Source organism: Staurois parvus, unplaced genomic scaffold (assembly GCF_062004578.1).
Source record: "Staurois parvus isolate SC_StPar_1 unplaced genomic scaffold, SC_StPar_1.0 ptg001193l, whole genome shotgun sequence".
Classification (NCBI taxonomy): Eukaryota; Metazoa; Chordata; class Amphibia; order Anura; family Ranidae; genus Staurois; species Staurois parvus.
In genome coordinates, this window is record NW_028318989.1 from 889,634 (window position 1) to 904,808 (window position 15,175).

Here is a 15,175-nt window from a genome sequence, read left to right on the forward strand (position 1 = left end):
TACTCAAAACCCATTTATACCCCTGCCAAGAGATGGCAATGTAACCACAGAGAGCTGGCATGTTTCCAAAAAAATTACCATAGTACTTGAGATTGCCATTATACATGAGACTGTTGGGAACTGCTCTCAGGTTACAGGAGACTGCTAGAGTGCTCTGCATGTGTATATCCTGAACGGGCCTTCAGCATTACTGTATCATAATCAATGGCCCTAGTCATCAATGTTCTGCCCAATGCCCATTTCAAATTGTGGGCCACCTGCAAGAAGACGTTATTGGGCAGCACCATCTTTGTTTATTATAATCAGCCGGTGTTTCTAGGTCATCAATTTTTACTGCTTTAATTTGAATTAATTGGATGTTCCCTTTAAACCCCGGTTAGCTCTTTCTTTCCAGCATTTCATTGGTTTAGTGTTCTAAGCTGAAAGAATGGAATGTGAAATATTAGTGGTTACCATGGATTGTAGGATGCAAGATATATATGTGTATGCTATATACATGGATAACAGTTGGTTCTTGCATTGCACCTTTAACACTGGTCTTTGTTTGCCTAAATTAGTACATATTGCCCACCTGTATTCAGTAACGCACATATCAAATTCTTCACTCACCCATTTGAAAACATTATTTCCCTCTACCCCCCCCCCCATACCTCCCCCCATATTATTCATTGTTTGGGGCTCTGTCTTCTGCAAATCACTACTTCCCCAAGTCACGTGACTGACCATGGCTGGGTCCTAGAGCCTGGATGTTGGTTTCTAGGTCAGCCATAGGGGAGGAGGGAGGTGGAAATGGGAATGCTGTCTCTTTAACAGCAGGTGTTTTGGGCTTCCCTTAACTCTTTCAGTATTGGAAGGGAGGGCATCAGCTCACTGCGTGACAACAAAGGGGGACAGCGCATTCCCTCAACATGATTACCATTCTTCTGTATCCCTTTATGTAAGAACTGTCCCAGATTTAGGCAAAGCAAACTAGGCAGAAAAATCCTGTATTCCACGGCAATCTGTCTATTGTCTGCTACAGTTCTGCTGAAAACGCATTTGATTGAGCCTCAAACATATACCAGTTACAACCTGGTGAATGGCAAACAAGGGCTTTGACCCCAGGATATCTCATGCAGGACATGAAAAATAAATATCCAATCACCATTGTTCAAAAAAAAAAAAATGTAATGTCATACAATTGCCCTGTAGGTGTATCAATTGCACAAACACAGTTAGATCTGCCACGCTATTCTTTCCTTAAAGGGAATCTGTCAAAAGGAGAGCTGTTATTGCTGACTTGTTTTTGAAAATGCATTGCCCAAAACTGTCATCCTGATCCTTGCTTCCTAACCTAGTGGGTCACTGAAACAGAACAAGTGTATATCTATTGTCCCTACAACTGACATGCCTGTTGCAGGCTGCTGATTCACTGAGCAAAGTAAAGAAAAAAAAGACATGTAACATGTCATCAATGGCAGCTGCCATATTCCCTTTCTGGCAGATTCCATTGACCCTTGGTTCACACCTATGTGTTTTGCAGAAATGCACTACAATCCGTTTAACATGGTTTCCTAGTGATCTAGTTTACATCTGTGCGTTTTGGGCTGATGCTTTTTTTGGAAAGCGTCAGGGACTTTTTTTTTCCCCGCAGCAGATTGAGTTTTGCATGCAATAGACTACAATGGACCTGCACCAAAATGCAAGTGTTGCATTTTTAATGGATTTTTGATGCGTTTCGCATTTTTGGGAGATGGTTGTTGTCTTGCGGGAGAAACCAGCAAAAATGCAGAAGGAACACATCAAAAACACAAGCACTACGTTTTTGATGTGTTTCCATTGAAGTCTATGGAACGCAAAAAGCAACCTGCTGCGGGAAAAGAGCCCCTGACCCTTCACTGGTGGAAAATGCACAGATGTGGACGTGACCTATCAGAAACCATGTTAAATGGACTATAGCACATTTCTGCAAAACTGCAAATGCACTGAAAAACGCATAGGTGTGAATCAGACCTTGGTGGTATCAGCCCTCCCAGTTGTCTTTCTCTAAACTATGCAAAAACCCCTTACTCTTCTCATGTCTGCAGCCTAAAGTCTTACCAATCTGTAGTCCAAGATCAGAACTATCAGAACTATTTGGGATAACACAGGACGTGTACACAATACACACTTGCACCTATTGTAACAGATATAACAAAATGCTTCCAATTTTATTAAAGAGACCAAAAGGAAGAGAGTAAGGGCTCGTTTACACTTGCTTCAAAATCTGGCGTTGGACAAGCTTTTTTAAAGCACTCTGAGTGCCACTCAAAGCCCTTGTCACTAAAAAAAATGGTAAGCTTACAGTCCTGTTTACATGTTGCCTTTGCTTTGCTTCACTTCAAAAATTATACCCTATGTCACTTTCTTGGTACTTCAAAGCAACTCCAAAGCCTCCATAGACGGCACACATGGTGCACAATGTGAGAACACTATAGCGGAAGATCAGCAGGTACCAGAGAGAGGACTGAGCGGCAGAGGATCAGCAGAGCTGGGGGACCAGAGCAGGAGAAATTAGTAATGTCACACGTAGTGCGCAGCATGAGAGCAGTATAGCGGGAGGTGAGTGGGGACCAGAGAGATAGGATGATCAGCAAGCCAGAGGATCAGCAGAGCTAAGGGTTACTACTGAGTGGGGGATCAGCAGAGCTGAGGGTTACTACTGAGTGGGGGATCAGCAGAGCTGAGGGTTACTAGTGAGTGGGGGATCAGCAGAGCTGAGGGTTACTACTGAGTGGGAGATCAGCAGAGCTGGGGGTTACTACTGAGTGGGGGATCAGCAGAGCTGAGGGTTACTACTGAGTGGGGGATCAGCAGAGCTGAGGGTTACTACTGAGTGGGGGATCAGCAGAGCTGAGGGTTACTAGTGAGTGGGGGATCATCAGAGCTGAGGGTTACTACTGAGTGGGGGATCAGCAGAGCTGAGGGTTACTACTGAGTGGGGGATCAGCAGAGCTGAGGGTTACTACTGAGTGGGAGATCAGCAGAGCTGAGGGTTACTACTGAGTGGGGGATCAGCAGAGCTGAGGGTTACTACTGAGTGGGGGATCAGCAGAGCTTAATCCAAGTAGCTCATTGAGTTTGACGTGCGTTAAAAACACGCCCATAGTTGTGATTGGTGTGGTGTAATGCCTCTTTAAGAACCTGAGGCCCGCTCTCGCCTCCCCCCTGGGGGAAGGTGGGGGACGTGGCTCAGTACCTGCACTTATTTTTCGAGAAAAAAACCCTGGTCATTACTAGGATGGTGGCGGCAGTGGGGAATGTCATCTGTATTTACCAGGAAGAGGGTAATTATCATTACCTAGAGGTGGGGGACAGCTATCATTATCTGCAAGGAGGAGGGCATGTGTCTTAACCAGGAGGGGGGGGACCTCTGTTATTACCTTCGTGGGAAGGGGCATTTTATTTGTTACAACTGGGGAGGGGCGGGGGGGGGCATGTGTCATTACCAGGTGTTAGGGTAGAGGGTTGCCAATTTGTACCCTCTTCCTAAATGTCCAAAAATGGCAACCACTGTCCGTAAAACAAAATACGGTCATGGGTCGGGTTCGGAACTGCGCATAAGCAGTTCCAACTGCAGCCAAATGGTGCTCAGGTTTAGGGTGGGCTCGGGATGGGCACAGTGACGTCATGGTGCTTGCTACCTTTTCTGAAATTCAAATCTAAATGCAAGGAGTGGAGTGGGAGCGTTGCCCTAAGACTCAGAGTTGGAAGAGGTTGGGGGGGGGGACCAGGTCATCTTTTGCATCGGGGCCCACAAGCTTCAAGCTGTGCCTCTGCCTGTGCTACATTCCAAATGAATTGCATTGTTTTAATCTGGCTTGCAGACTACAAAACATCTCCCCCTTTGTTATGCTGAGCAGAAGAAGGAAAGTCATATTTTGCACTGAGGCCCACAAGCTTCAAGCTATGTCTCTGCCTGTGCTACATTCCAAATGAATTTCATTGCTTCCATCTGGCTTGCAGACTACAAAACATCTCCCCCTTTATTATGGTGAACAGAAGAAGGAAAGTGTTCTGTAGTCCTGTGCTTAAGTGACAACGCTGCTCCAGCATAGATGCAGTACAGTGAGCATTGTCACCCTAGGACAGGAAGTGCTTTACCGGCAGGATCACCGAGTGAAAATAAAGAAATGGAGCCTGAAAACAAGAAAACCACCGCATAGAGGAACTGGTAAGTTGCAATATATTACATTTTTATTCTTTTAGATACGCTTTAACTCCCAGCAGAGTCTGCCACCTTTACATTTTTTTTTCTTTCAGCTATGTCTCTGTGTCGTCTTCCTGAAATAGGACAAAGCCCTAGCTCTGTTTTTTCCATTATAATTAAGACAAGGTGGTGCTTTTTTTTTCAATAGAACTAACACTTTGGGTAATTAAGGCTCTCCGGTTCAAGCTGAAATTCCTCTTTTTGCACCGACAGTTTATTAAAAGCCCCCGTGTGTTAAATATAGCTAATTTCTGTCATCTTGTGCTAATTATTGGCGGATGTGGCTTCTCTTTGTACTGCTGGGCTTAAGCCATGTATTTAAGCAGAGTTCTTTTTAGACGCTCTACGTCGGCTGCACCACATCCAGAATGGGAGAAGGCTGCCGAACCCATTGCGCCCTTGGTTTACTAATGTTGTTCTATGTTCAGATGATTGTAAAACACAGCAGGGACTTCCTTGGGTTACTTTCTTGCAATCAAAGGCACTTCCACAATTCTGTGTGTACTTTCCCATAGGAAACAGTTCGCTTTATTTGAAGTGAAATCCTTTGTGTATTCTTCATGCTGTTGCTGCAATATAGATAAGAAGTCTCCTGTTTCCTTTAAAGCATAAATTCACCGTTTGCATATTTTCTAGCTAGAACACATTTGCTGTAATTCTTATCCTATTTATATTTCATATACTTTTATTACCCTTTTTCGGTGTTATTCCCCAAATACTACTCCATAGACATTGCGGTTTCCATATCTTGCACTGATGATGGCTAACAAGCCTGCGGCAGGTAAACGCAAGTTGGGGATTAAAGCGGCGACATCATCGAGCAGATAGATGCGTTGTTGGCCACATGAAGGGATGATCTGAATATCATCGACAATAAAGGAGCAGCTGCCAAGTGCCAACTAATGTGCAATCATAGACTGGGGGGGCAGCGTGGTGACCAGGCTGTATTGCATTACCTCTATAAGAAAAAGTCAGGTCACAAGCTCAGGACTGGCTGGTTTGCCTAGAAAAATACATCTCTTGGCCTTTAATACCACTCACACCAGATTCCACTGGCATTTAGGTCCATGTTCTCCTCACCGATACCCCCCATAGCCTTCCCTTCACTTTAATAGCTTCTTCTGGTCTTCACCCTCCCTATGCTGCCTATACTAAAGACTTCAGATCAGTGGATGACATGGCTCGGGAACTGCAGCCTTTTCTCCCAAAGGTGTATTTGAAAAGCTTTCTACCTAGAGCAGCCTGTCTCAACCTTTTTGCCTTAGAGCTGGGTTTTTCAACTAGGGTTCCTCCAGAGGTTGCTAGGGGTTCCTTGAGCAAAAAACAAGTTCTGCTGCTCAGATAAAATCCCAATGAAACCATTGATCTTTTTAGCTATCTGTAAGGGGATAATTCTTCACAAGTGTGATCACAAGTGTAAGGAGCATGCATCACCTTAACCATCACACTAATGTATTATGAGTTGTAGATATAAACATTTTTAGCAGGGGTTCCCTGGGACCAGAAAGTTTTTTCAAGGTTCCTCGGTAAAGAAAGTCTGCCTTACAGGAACCCTTGAAATAATGTTCAGGTCTCAAGGAACCCCTGGTAAGGTTAGTCTATCAAGGGCCTTTGGGAAAATGACCCTTACATTGGTGCTGGAAAGTGGGAAGAAAGCCCTCTTTACAGGGGTGGCCAGAATGACGCCATTGCAGTCATGCCACTAGCTCTGCCAAGTGGTTACATAGTTAGTCTGGCTGAAAAAAGACAAAAGTCCATCCAGTTCAACCATTTAAAAAAAAAAGTTATAATCCTATACCCATCATTGATCAAGAGGAAGGCAAAAAACCCAGCAAAGCATGATCCAATTTGCTCCTGCAGGGAACAAAATTCCTACCTGATCCCCCGAGAGGCAATCGGATATTCCCTGGATCAACTTTACCTATAAATGTTAGTATCCAGTTATATTCTGTGCATCTAAGAAAGAATCCAGGACTTTTTTTAAAGCAATCCACTGAGCTGGCCAGAACCAACTCTTGAGGGAGTCTATTCCTCATTTTCACAGCTCTTACTGTGAAGAAACCTTTCTGTGTGGAGATTAAATTTCTTTTCCTCCAGATGTAAAGAGTGCCCCCTTGTCCTCTGTGATGACCTCAGGATGAATAACTCTACACCAAGTTCACTATATGAACCACTGATGTATTTATACATGGAGATCATATCCCCCTTATGTATTATACATGGAGATCATATCCCCCCGTATGTATTATACATGGAGATCATATCCCCCCTTATGTATTATACATGTTGATCATATCCTCCCCTTATGTATTATACATGGTGATCATATCCCCCCTTATGTATTATACATGGAGATCATATCCCCCCTTATGTATTATACATGCTGATCATATCCCCCCTTATGTATTATACATGGAGATCATATCCCCCCTTATGTATTATACATGGAGATCACATCCCCCCTTATGTATTATACATGTTGATCATATCCCCCCTTATGTATTATACATGGTGATCATATCCCCCCTTATGTATTATACATGTTGATCATATCCCCCCTTATGTATTATACATGGAGATCATATCCCCCCTTATGTATTATACATGGTGATCATATCCCCCCTTATGTATTATACATGGAGATCATATCCCCCCTTATGTGTTATACATGGTGATCATATCCCCCCTTATGTATTATACATGGTGATCATATCCCCCCTTATGTATTATACATGTTGATCATATCCCCCCTTATGTATTATACATGTTGATCATATCCCCCCTTATGTATTATACATGGAGATCATATCCCCCCTTATGTGTTATACATGGTGATCATATCCCCCCCTTATGTATTATACATGGAGATCACATCCCCCCTTATGTATTATACATGGTGATCACATCCCCCCTTATGTATTATACATGGAGATCACATCCCCCCTTATGTATTATACATGTTGATCACATCCCCCCTTATGTATTATACATGGTGATCATATCCCCCCTTATGTATTATACATGTTGATCATATCCCCCTTATGTATTATACATGGAGATCATATCCCCCCTTATGTGTTATACATGGTGATCATATCCCCCCTTATGTATTATACATGGAGATCACATCCCCCCTTATGTATTATACATGTTGATCATATCCCCCTTATGTATTATACATGGTGATCATATCCCCCCTTATGTATTATACATGTTGATCATATCCCCCCTTATGTATTATACATGGAGATCATATCCCCCCTTATGTGTTTTACATGGTGATCATATCCCCCCTTATGTATTATACATGGAGATCATATCCCCCCTTATGTGTTATACATGGTGATCATATCCCCCCTTATGTATTATACATGGTGATCATATCCCCCCTTATGTATTATACATGGTGATCATATCTCCCCCTTATGTATTATACATGGTGATCATATCCCCCCTTATGTATTATACATGGAGATCATATCCCCCTTATGTATTATACATGGTGATCATATCCCCCCTTATGTATTATACATGGAGATCATATCCCCCCTTATGTATTATACATGTTGATCATATCCCCCCTTATGTATTATACATGGTGATCATATCCCCCCTTATGTATTATACATGTTGATCATATCCCCCCTTATGTATTATACATGGAGATCATATCCCCCCTTATGTGTTTTACATGGTGATCATATCCCCCCTTATGTATTATACATGGAGATCATATCCCCCCTTATGTGTTATACATGGTGATCATATCCCCCCTTATGTATTATACATGGTGATCATATCCCCCCTTATGTATTATACATGGTGATCATATCTCCCCCTTATGTATTATACATGGTGATCATATCCCCCCTTATGTATTATACATGGAGATCATATCCCCCCTTATGTATTATACATGGTGATCATATCCCCCCTTATGTATTATACATGGAGATCATATCCCCCCTTATGTATTATACATGTTGATCATATCCCCCCTTATGTATTATACATGGTGATCATATCCCCCCTTATGTATTATACATGTTGATCATATCCCCCCTTATGTATTATACATGGTGATCATATCTCCCCTTATGTATTATACATGGAGATCATATCCCCCCTTATGTATTATACATGGTGATCATATCCCCCCTTATGTATTATACAAGGAGATCATATCCCCCCTTATGTATTATACATGGAGATCATATCCCCCCTTATGTATTATACATGGAGATCATATCCCCCCTTATGTATTATACATGTTGATCATATCCCCCCTTATGTATTATACATGGTGATCATATCCCCCCTTATGTATTATACATGTTGATCATATCCCCCCTTATGTATTATACATGGTGATCATATCTCCCCTTATGTATTATACATGGAGATCATATCCCCCCTTATGTATTATACATGGTGATCATATCCCCCCTTATGTATTATACAAGGAGATCATATCCCCCCTTATGTATTATACATGGAGATCATATCCGCCCTTATGTATTATACATGTTGATCATATCCCCCCTTATGTATTATACATGGAGATCATATCCCCCCTTATGTATTATACATGGAGATCATATCCCCCTTATGTATTATACATGGAGATCATATCCCCCCTTATGTATTATACATGGAGATCATATCCCCCCCTTATGTATTATACATGGTGATCATATCCCCCCTTATGTATTATACATGGAGATCATATCCCCCTCATGTATTATACATGGAGATCATATCCCCCCTTATGTATTATACATGGAGATCATATCCCCCCTTATGTATTATACATGGAGATCATATCCCCCTTATGTATTATACATGGAGATCATATCCCCCTTATGTATTATACATGGAGATCATATCCCCCTTATGTATTATACATGGTGATCAGATCCCCCCTTAATCTCCTCTTCTCAAGAGAGAATACATTCAGTTCCTCTAATCTTTCCTCTTAGCTGAGCTCCTCCATGCCTCTTTTTACTTTGGTTCTTTTTGTGAATTGGTGCCCAAAACTGAACTGCATATTCCAGATGAGGTGTTACTAATGATTTGTACCGGGGAAATGTGATATCTCTCTCTCTGGAGTCTATACCTCTTTTAATACAAGAGAGGATTTTGCTCGCTTTAGAAACCGCAGCTTGGCATTGCATGCCATTATTAAGCTTGTGATCTACAAGAACTCCCAGATCCTTCTCCACCATTGATTCCCCCAGTTATACCCCCCCCCCTAGTATGTATAATGTATGCATATTCTTAGCCCCCAAGTGCAGAACCTTACATTTATCAGCATTAAACCTCATTTGCCACATAGTTGCTCAATTACACAGAACATTGAGGTCGGCTTGTAAATTGAAGACATCCTGTAAGGACGATATTCCACTGCACAGCTTGGTGTCATCTGCAAAGACTGAAGTGGGATTTTCAATCCCAGACCCTATATTGTTTATAAATATATTAAAAAAGTAAGGGTCCCAACACTGAACCTTGGGGTACACCACTGACAACCCTAGACCATTCAGAGTATGAATCAATCATGTGCATTTTTTCTGCACCTGGTTTAGGAATAGGATGTCCAGCAAACTCATATAGGTGTGATGGTCATGGGCAATTTGGACTTCTTCACCATTTGGTCAGGTGCCCCTAATGTACATTTTTATGTTTTGTTCTGCGATGATGTCAGTGTTCTACCAAAAGTCACCACCAGAGGCACTAAAAACTGTTCGACAATACATCTTCAAAAAAAATGGTGTACGAACATTACCACCAGAGGCATGATGACAGCTGTTCTACACTACACCTTCAAAAGAAGGTTCTACCAGTATTCACCACCAGAGGCACTAAACAGCTGTTCTACACTACACCTTCAAAAAAGTGCTACCAGTATTCACCACCAGAGGCACCATAACAGCTGATGTACACTACTCCTTCAAAAAAAGATGCTACCAGCATTCGCCACCAGAGGCACCATTACAGCTTTTCTACACTATACCTTCACAAAAAGGTGCTACCAGCATTCACCACCAGAGGCACCATAACAGCTGTTCTACACTACACCTTCAAAAAGAGGTGCTACAAGCATTCACCACCAGAGGCACCATAACAGCTATTCTACACTACACCTTCAAAAAGAGGTTCTACCAGCATTCACCACCAGAGGCACCAAAACAGCTTTTCTATACTACACCTTCAAAAAAAGGTGCTACCAGCATTCACCACCAGAGGCACCATAACAGCTGTTCTACACTACTCCTTCAAAAAAAGATGCTACCAGCATTCACCACTAGAGGCACCATAACAGTTTTTCTACACTATACCTTCAAAAAAAAGGTGCTACCAGCATTTACCACCAGAGGCACCATAATACCTTTTTTACACTACACCTTTAAAAAAAAAAACAAAAAAGGTGCTACCAGCATTCACCCCCAGAGGCACTATAACAGCTGTTCTACACTACACCTTCAAAAAGAGGCGCTACCAGCATTCACCACCAGAGGCACCAAAACAGTTGTTCTACACTACACCTTCAAAAGACGTGCTACCAGCATTCACCACCAGAGGCACCATAACAGCTGTTCTACAGTACACCTTCAAAAAGAGGTGCTACCAGCAGTCACCACCAGAGGCACCATAACAGCTGTTCTACACTACACCTTCAAAAAGAGGTGTTACCAGCATTCACCACCAAAGGCACCATAACAGCTGTTCTACACTACACCTTCAAAAAGAGGTGTTACCAGCATTCATCACCAGAGGCACCAAAACAGCTGTTCTACAGTACACCTTCAAAAAGAGGTGTTACCAGCTTTCACCACCAGAGGCACCATAACAGCTGTTCTACAGTACACCTTCAAAAAGAGGTGCTACCAGCAGTCACCACCAGAGGCACCATAACAGCTGTTCTACACTACACCTTCAAAAAGAGGTGTTACCAGCATTCATCACCAGAGGCACCATAACAGCTGTTCTACAGTACACCTTCAAAAAGAGGTGTTACCAGCTTTCACCACCAGAGGCACCATAACAGCTGTTCTACAGTACACCTTCAAAAAGAGGTGCTACCAGCAGTCACCACCAGAGGCACCATAACAGCTGTTCTACACTACACCTTCAAAAAGAGGTTCTACCAGCATTCACCACCAGAGGCACCAAAACAGCTTTTCTACACTACACCTTCAAAAAAAAAGGTGCTACCAGCATTTACCACCAGAGGCACCATAATACCTTTTCTACACTACTCCTTCAAAAAAAAAAAAAAGTGCTACCAGCATTCACCACCAGAGGCACCATAACAGCTGTTCTACACTATAACTTCAAAAAGAGGTGCTACTGGCATTCACCACCAAAGGCACCATAACACTGTTTCTACACTACACCTTCAAAAAAGGTGCTACCAGCATTCACCACCAGAGGCACCATAACAGCTGTTCTACACTACACCTTCAAAAAAGGTGCTACCAGCATTCACCACCAGAGGCACCATAACAGCTGTTCTACACTACACCTTCAAAAAGAGGTTTTACCAGCATTCACCACCAGAGGCACCATAACAGCTGTTCTACACTACACCTTAAAAAATGTGCTACCAGCATTCACCACCAGAGGCACCAAAACAGCTTTTCTACACTACACCTTCAAAAAGAGGTTTTACCAACATTCACCACCAGAGGCACCATAACAGCTGTTCTACACATCTTCAAAAAGAGGTGCTACCAACATTCACCACCAGAGGCACCATAACAGCTGTTCTACACTACACCTTCAAAAATAGGTTTTACCAGCATTCACCACCAGAGGCACCATAACAGCTGTTCTACACTACACCTTCAAAAAGAGGTTTTACCAGCATTCACCACCAGAGGCACCATAACAGCTGTTCTACACTACACCTTAAAAAATGTGCTACCAGCATTCACCACCAGAGGCACCAAAACAGCTTTTCTACACTACACCTTCAAAAAGAGGTGCTGCCAACATTCACCACCAGAGGCACCATAACAGCTGTTCTACACATCTTCAAAAAGAGGTGCTACCAACATTCACCACCAGAGGCAGTACTATGAAGTCTTAGGAGGTGCAGTGAGTGTGTTTAAATGTTAAATATATCACAAAATCTGTAAAAACACTCCACGGTTCCCCTTTTTCTGTACTAATTAGAACAATCTACTTCCTGACCTAGATTACTGCAAAACCAAATATTTTTAGTGTTGTGACTCATCTTGGATATCTCTATATTACAGCATGGTGTATGACTACATGGACATATTTTGTCAGCTATCTCTAATGATGGGAATGTATCATGAGGCAGTGTCGTATTCCCCATCCCACAGAGATTATGGGGGATCGGGTTACAAGAGATGACACCAGAGGACCTTGATAAGCGGAGGAATATATTGTTCTTTCTGAAGAGCAAGAAATTACATTTGAGGAGATAACAGCTTTCAAAACAGATTTTGTTACGTTTTCTCTGTTTCGTACTTACATGGCTATTATAGGAAAGCCTAGCTGAATGACATTTCATTTAATACAGCACTGTGTACCATGAATAATTCCTTGTTGCATCTCAGCGCTGCTGATCTCCCACAGCCACTTTACAGCTACTTCCTACCTGCATGCACTCCCACAATGGAAGCATGGCATTTCCCAGGGCAGGTAGCCTGATGGTGACAAAAGTGGACCATCACCTGCGCTTTGTGGGTCGGCATGGCCGTTTGTAAGGATGTGACAGGGTGACAACGCAGGAGAACAATTGGGAGATAGGGACAGGGACCTTGTACAGGAAGTGCCTGAACAGGGACCTTCATGGCAGGATCACCAGGTATGTTTAACCACTTGCCTTCCAGATTATATACCTCCCTTCCTGACCAGGCCATTTTTTGTGATACGGCATTGCGTTACTTTAACCGCTTCCCATCCGCCCTATAGTAGAAATACTACTACAAGGCAGCACGGTGCGCAAAATCATGTGCGCGCCCCCTACCCGGAAATGCAAAATCACGTATATATACATGATTTGCATCCCATTCGTGGCCGCAGCTATCAATCGCCGGGTCCCAGACAGTGATTACTCAGGTTTGGGCTCTGCATATGACACACTGCTTTCAGCAAAGCAGCTTAGATTAGTCCAGTAAATGCGCCTGTAAATATATCTATAGGCAATATTTCTTATTTGGCTCAATTTTTTTTTATATTTTAACCCATACAAACCCATCTTGTACAATTATGTTTATTATTACCTTGTGAAGCAAGTTATACCCAACTATGTCCACCATCCTTAACCGGCATCCTTCCATGCCGCTCCCATGCAGTTCCCTTTGCACTGATGTCACTGGGACTTAGGACTGGATCATCACATGACCGTGACTTTTTTTTTAAGACAATGATCTTTTAGATGGTAGTTGGGAGGGGGAATAATATTTGCCTGGAGATGGGTTTTAAAGTGGAACTTTAGGCAGTAATGGTAAAGAACTAATGGTATCACCCCTTCCTCCTCCACCTGCATATAATGGGGATTTATAATGCTAGCTTAGTCCAGGGCAGTCATTCTCAACCAGGGTTCTCTGGAACCATAGGGTTCTTCCAGGGATAACTAGAGGTTCCTTGAGGTGTGGCTAACTGATCCCTGCATCTGAGGGTCCTGGCATAGTTCCAGGTCCAACGCCACTTGGAAGCGCTAGTGGCATGACTGCAAGGCTGTCATGCTGGCCACCTCGGTAAGGGGGGCATTCTTCCCACATACCATTAGCAAAATAAAGGGCTGAGAAAGAATGGTTTAGGGGATATAAAGGAAAGCAATACTTACCTTTCTCCATTGTCCCCGTTGGATAACCAGTCATTCTTCCCACATACCATTACCAACAAAAGGGGCATTTTCCCAATGACCCTCAATAGACTAATCTTACCAGGGTTCCCCGAGACATGAACTTTATTCCAAGGGTAAAAAAAAGCTGAGAAAGGCTGGTCTAGGGGATATAAAGGAAAGCAATACTTACCTTTCTCCATGGTCCCTGTTGGATAACCAGTCCCCCCAAAATCCACTCCCTTTCTCCGGTTGTGCAATAGCCCCTTTGCTTAAAGTCATCAGGTGCAATTCAGGACCAGCGATCTAGTATTCTAGGTGATGGGGCTCACTAGCCTTTTGGGAAAAGAAAAGACGGAAGCATCGGCTGCCATGGGATTGAAGTTCCTTGAGCTCTGACTAACGGATTCCTGCATCTGAGTGTGATGGCATAGTTCCAGGTCCAACACCACTTGGAAGAGCTAGTGGCATGACTGCAAAGGTGCCATTCTGGCCACCCTAGTAAGGGGGGCATTCTTCTGACATACCACTACCAACATAAGGGGCATTTTCCCAATGACCCTCAATAGACTAATCTTACCAGGGGTTCCCCGAGACATGAACTTTATTCCAAGGGTATAAAAAAGCTGAGAAGGGCTGGTCTAGGGGATATAAAGGAATGCAATACTTACCTGTCTCCATGGGTCCCCATTGGATAACCAGTCCCCCTGAAAATCCACTCCCTTTCTCCAGTTGTGCGACAGCCCCCTTGCTAAAAGTCACCAGGTGCGATTCAGGACCAGTGATCTAGTACTCTAGGTGATGCGGCTCACTAGCCTTTTGGGAAAAGAAAAGACTGAAGCATCGGCTGCCATGGGATTGAGGTTCCTTGAGCTGTGGCTAACTGATCCCTGCATCTGAGGGTACTGGCATAGTTCCAGGTCCAATATCACTTGGAAGAGCTAGTGGCATGACTGCAAATGTGTCATTCTGGCCACCCCAGTAAGGGGGGCATTCTTCTGACATACCACTACCAACATAAGGGGCATTTTCCCAATGACCCTCAATAGACTAATCTTACCAGGGGTTCCCCGAGACATGAACTTTATTACAAGGGTAAAAAAAAGCTGAAAAAGGCTGGTCTAGGG

The 15,175-nt window shown here is 43.1% G+C and overlaps 1 protein-coding gene across 1 annotated transcript in view; it reads right to left on the bottom strand.

Moving 5' to 3' along the window:
* The window catches only part of LOC149438320 (serine/threonine-protein kinase SBK1-like), a 129,591-nt gene that overhangs the window by 63,194 nt on the left and 51,222 nt on the right, over positions 1–15,175 (bottom strand). The window lies entirely within an intron of this gene.